Source organism: Bos taurus, chromosome 15, assembly GCF_002263795.3.
Source record: "Bos taurus isolate L1 Dominette 01449 registration number 42190680 breed Hereford chromosome 15, ARS-UCD2.0, whole genome shotgun sequence".
Taxonomy (NCBI): domain Eukaryota; kingdom Metazoa; phylum Chordata; class Mammalia; order Artiodactyla; family Bovidae; genus Bos; species Bos taurus.
The window spans coordinates 60,766,407-60,772,506 of NC_037342.1; positions in this window are offsets into that span (position 1 = coordinate 60,766,407).

Genomic DNA, 6,100 nt, shown 5'->3' on the forward strand with positions numbered 1-6,100 from the left:
CACATCGGATGAGATAGAGCTCACTGATATCTTCAGGACTTTCCATCCAAATGCAGAAGAATATACCTTCTCCAGTGCACATGGAGCATTCTCCAGGATAGACCACATCTTGGGTCACAAATCAAACCTCAGGAAATTTAAGAAAATTGAAATTGTATCCAGCATCTTCTCTGACAACAATGCTATGAGACTAGATATCAATTACAAGAAAAACTGTAATTACAAGAAAAAGTACAAGAAAAACTTCAACTGTAAGAAACACAAGCACATGGAGATTAAATAACATGTTTCTAAATAACCAACAAGTTACTGAAGAAATCTCAAGGGAAATAAAAAAATTTCTAGATACAAATGACAATGAAAACATGACAGCTCAAAACCTATGGGATGCAGAAAAAGCAGTTCTAAGAGGGAAGTTTATAGCAATACAATCCTACCTCAAGAAACAAGGAAAACATCGAATAGACAGCCTAATTTTACACCTAAAAAAAAGAAGAAAAAAACTCCAGTATTAATAGAAGGAAAGAAATCATAAAGATCTGAGCAGAAATAAATGAAAAAGAAATGAAAGAAACAATAGTAAAGATTAATAAAACTAAAAGCTGGTTCTTTGAGAACATAAACAAAATGGACAAACCCTTAGCCAAACTAATCAAAAAAAAAAAAAAAGAGAGAGAGACAGAGAAGAATCAAATCAGCAAAATTAGAAATAAAAAAGGAGAGGTTACAACAGACAATGTAGAAAATACAAAGGATTATAAGAGACTATTATGAACAACTATATGGCAATAAATTGGATAACCTGGAAGAAATGGACAGATTCTTAGAAAAGTTCAATCTTCCAAGACTGAACCAGGAAGAAATAGAAATTATGAACAACCTAATTACAACCACTGAAATTGAAGTTGTGATAAAAAAAAAAATCTCCCCAAAAACAAAAGCCCAGGACCAGATGGTTTCACAGGGGAATTCTATCTAACATTTAGAGAAGAACTAATGCCTATCCTTCTAAAACTCTTTCAAAAAATTGCAAAGGAAGGAACACTTCCAAACTCATTCTATGAGGCCACCTTCTCCCTGATGCCAAAACTAAAGACAACACAGAAAAAGAAAACTACAGGCCAATATCACTGATGAACATAGACGCAAAAATCCTCAACAAAATTTTAGCAAACAGAATTCAGGAACACATCAAAAAGCTCATACACCATGATCAAGTTGCGTTTATTCCAGGGATGCAAGGATTCTTCAATATATGGAAATCAATCAATGTGATACACCATATTAACAAATTGAAAGATAAAAATCATATGATTATCTCAATAGATGCAGAAAAAGCCTTTGACAAAATTCAGCAGCTATGTATGATTAAAACTTTCAAAAAATGGGCATAGAAGGAACCTACCTCAACATAGTAAAGGCCATATATGATAAGCCTACAGCAAATATTATTCTCAATGGTGAAAAATTGAAAGCATTCTCCCTAAGATCAGGAACAAGACAAGCGTGTTCACTTTCACCGCTATTATTTACCACAGTTCTGGAACTCCTAGCTACAGCAATCAGAGAAGAAAAAGAAATAAAAGAAATCCAGATTTGAAAAGAAGAAATAAAACTCTCACTGTTTGCAGATGACCTGTACATAGTGTATATAATATACATAGAAAACCCTATAGATAGTATCAGAAAATTACTAGAACTAATCAGTGAATTTAGCAAAGTTGTAGGATGCAAAATCAATACACAGAAATCACTTGCATTTCTATATACTAACAATGAAAAATCAGAAAGAGAAATTAATGAATCAATCCCATTCACCATTGCAACAAAAATAATTAAATATCTAGGAATAAACTTACCTAAGGAGACAAAAGAACTGTACACAGAAAATTATAACACACTAATGAAAGAAATCAAAGATGATAAAAACCAATGGAGAGGTGAACGGCTCGGCCTGCGGCGCGTCCGCACGGTCCACGCGGGGCTTTGCCGGGCACTGCGCCACGCGGGCGGCCTCGCCCGAGCTCGGGGGCCGGCAGGCCCTACCGCTCTCCTGGTCGGGGCTCTGCGCGGTCCCGGGAGGCCGCCCTCCCGCGTCAAAAAAAAAAAAAAACAATGGAGAGCTATTCCATGTTCTTGGGTAGGAAGAATCAATATTGTGAAAATTACTATACTACCAAACACAATCTACAGATTCAATGTGATCCCTATCAAATTACCAACAGCATTTTTCACAGAACTACAACAAAAAATTTCACAATTCATGTGGAAACACAAAAGACCCTGAATAGCCAAAGCAGTCTTGGGAAAGTAGAATGAAGCTGGAGGAACAACCTTTCTGACATCAGATTGTACTACAAAGCTACAGTTATCAAGACAGTATGGTACTGGCACAAAAAGAAATATAGACGGAAGGAACAAGATATAAATCCCAGGAATAAACCCATGCACCTATGGGCACCTTATTTTTGACAAAGGAGGCAAGAATATACAATGGGCAAAGACAGCCTCTTCAATAAATGGTGCTGGGAAAACTGGACAGCTACCTGTAAAAGAATGAAATTAAAACACTTCCTAACACAATATACAAAGATAAACTCAAAATATATTAAACACTTAAATGTAACACCTGAAACTATAAAACATAGTTTTATAGAGGAAACATAGGCAGAACACTCGATGACATAAATCAAAGCAAGATCCTCTATGACCCACCTCCTAGAGTAATGGAAACAAAAACAAAAGTGAACAAGTGGGACCTGATTAAACTTAAAAGCTTTTGCACAGCAAATGAGACTATAAGCAAGGTGAAAAGACAACCCTCAGAATGGGAGGAAATAATAGCAAATGAAACAACTGACAAAGGATTAATTTCCAAAATATACAAGCAGCTCATACAACTCAATGCCAGAAAAACAAACAACCCAGTCAAAAAGTGGGAAAAAGACATAAACAGACATTTCTCCAAAGACATACAGATGGCTTCTACACATGAGAAGATGCTCAACATCACTCATTACTAGAGGATGCAAATCAAAAGTACAATGAGATATCACCTCACACCAGTCAGTATGGCCCTCATCATAAAGCCTGCAAACAATAAATGCTGGAAAGGGTGTTGATAAAAGGGGACACTCTTGCTTTGTTGGTGGCAATGTAAATTGACACAACCACTATGGAAGAAAGTATACAGTTCAGTTCAGTCGCTCAGTCATGTCCGACTCTTTGCGACCCCATGAACCGCAGCACACCTGCAGCAGGCCTGCCTGTCCATCACCAACTCTCGGAGTCCACTCAAACCCATGTCCATTGAGTAAGTGATGCCATCCAGCCATTTCATCCTCTGTCATCCCCTTCTCCTCCTGCCCTCAATCTTTCCCAGCATCAGGGTCTTTTCAAATGAGTCAACTCTTCGCATCAGGTAGCCAAAGTACTGGAGTTTCAGCTTCAACATCAGTCCTTCCAAAGAACACCCACGACTGATCTCCTTTAGGATGAACTGGTTGGATCTCCTTGCAGTTCAAGGGACTCTCAAGAGTCTTCTCCAACACCACTGCTCAAAAGCATCAATTCTTCGGCACTCAGCTTTCTTCACAGTCCAACTCTCACATCCATACATGACCACTGGAAAAACCATAGCCTTGACTAGATGGACCTTTGTTGGCAAAGTAATGTCTCTGCTTTTTAATATGCTGTCTAGGTTGGTCATAACTTTCCTTCCAAGGAGTAAGTGTCTTTTAATTTCATGCCTGCAATCACCATCTGCAGTGATTTTGGAGCACAGGAAAATAAAGTCAGCCTCTGTTTCCACTGTTTCCCCATCTATTTCCCATGAAGTGATGGGACCGGATGCCATGATCTTTGTCTTCTGAATGTTGAGCTTTAAGCCAACTTTTTCACTCTCCACTTTCACTTTCATCAAGAGGCTCTTTAGTTCTTCTTCACTTTCTGCCGTAAGGGTGGTGTCATCTGCATATCTGTGGTTATTGATATTTCTCCTGGCAATCTTGATTCCAGCTTGTGCTTCTTCCAGCCCAGCGTTTCTCATGATGTACTCTGCATATAAGTTAAATAAGCAGGGTGACAATATACAGCCTTGACATACTCCTTTTCATATTTGGAACCAGTCTGTTGTTTCATGTCCAGTTCTAACTGTTGCTTCCTGACCTGCATACAGGTTTCTCAAGAGGCAGGTCAGGTGGTCTGCTATTCCCACCTCTTTCAAAATTTTCCAGTTTATTGTGATCCACATAGTCAAAGGCTTTGGCATAGTCAATAAAGCAGAAATAGATGTTTTTCTGGAACTCTCTTGCTTTTTCCATGATCCAGTGGATGTTGGCAATTTGATCTCTGGTTCCTCTGCCTTTTCTAAAACCAGCTTGAACATCTGGAAGTTCACGGTTCATGTATTGCTGAAGCCTGGCTTGGAGAATTTTGAGCATTACTTTACTAGTGTGTGAGATGAGTGCAATTGTGTGGTAGTTTGAGCATTTTTTGGCATTACCTTTCTTTGGGATTGGAATGAAAACTGAACTTTTCCAGTCCTGTGGCCACTGCTGAGTTTTCCAAATTTGCTGGCATATTGAGTGCAACACTTTCACAGCATCATCTTTCAGGATTTGAAATAGCTCAACTGGAATTCCATCACCTCCACTAGCTTTGTTCGTAGTGATGCTTCCTAAGGCCCACTTGACTTCACATTCCAGGATATCTGGCTCTAGGTAAGTGATCACACCATTGTGATTATCTAGGTCGTGAAGATCTTTTTTGTACAGTTCTTCTATGTATTCTTTCCAGTTAGGTCCATACCATTTCTGTCCTTTATTGAGCCCATCTTTTCATGAAATATTCCCTTGGTATCTCTAATTTTCTTGAAGAGATCTCTAGTCTTTCCCGTTCTATTGTTTTCCTCTATTTCTTTGCATTGATTGCTGAGGAAGGCTTTCTTATCTCTCCTTGCTATTCTTTGGAACTTTGCATTCAAATGGGTATATCTTTCCTTTTCTCCTTTGCTTTTCACTTCCCTTCTTTTCACAGTTATTTGTAAGGCCTCCTCAGATGGCCATTTGCTTTTCTGCATTTCTTTTTCTTGCGGTAACAGGCAAATTTGGCCTTGGAGTACAGAATGAAGCAGGGCAAAGGCTAATAGAGTTCTGCCAAGAGAATGCATGGGTCATAGCAAACACCCTCTTCCAAAAACATAAGAGAAGACTCTACACATGGACATCACCAGATGGTCAACACCAAAATCAGATTGATTATATTCTTTGCAGCCAAAGATGGAGAAGTTCTATACAGTCAGCAAAAACAAGACTGGGAGCTGACTGTGGCTTGGGTCATGAACTCATTGCCAAATTCAGACTGAAATTGAAGAAAGTGGAGAAAACCACTAGACCATTCAGTATGACCTAAATAAAATCCCTTATGACTATACAGTGGAAGTGAGAAATAGATTTAAGGGACTACATCTGATAGACAGAGTGCCTGATGAACTATGGATGGAGGTTCATGACATTGTACAGGAGATAGGAATCAAGACCATCCCCAAGAAAAAGAAGACAGTATGGAGATTCCTTTAAAAACTAGGAATAAAACCACCATATGACCCAGTAATCCCACTCCTAGGCATATACCCTGAGGAAACCAAAATTGAAAGAGACACATTTATCCCATTTTTCATTGTAGCACCATTTATAATAGCTGGAACATGAAAGCAACCTAGATGTCCATCGACAGATGAATGGATAAAGAAGTTGTGGTATATATACATAATGGAATATTACTCAGCCATAAAAAGGAACACATTTGAGTCAGTACTGATGAGGTGGATGAAACTAGAACCTGTTATACAGAGTGAAGTGAGTCAGAAAGAGAAAGCTACTCTAACACAAATATACAGAATTTAGAAAAATGGTACTGAAGAATTTATTTACAGGGCAACAATGGAGAAACAGACATAGAGAATAGTTTATGGACATGGGGAGAAGGGAGGAGAGGGTGAGATGTATGGAAAGAGTAACATGGAAACTTACATTACCATATGTAAAATAGATAGCCAATGGGAATTAGCTGTATGGCTCAGAAAATTCAAACAGGTGCT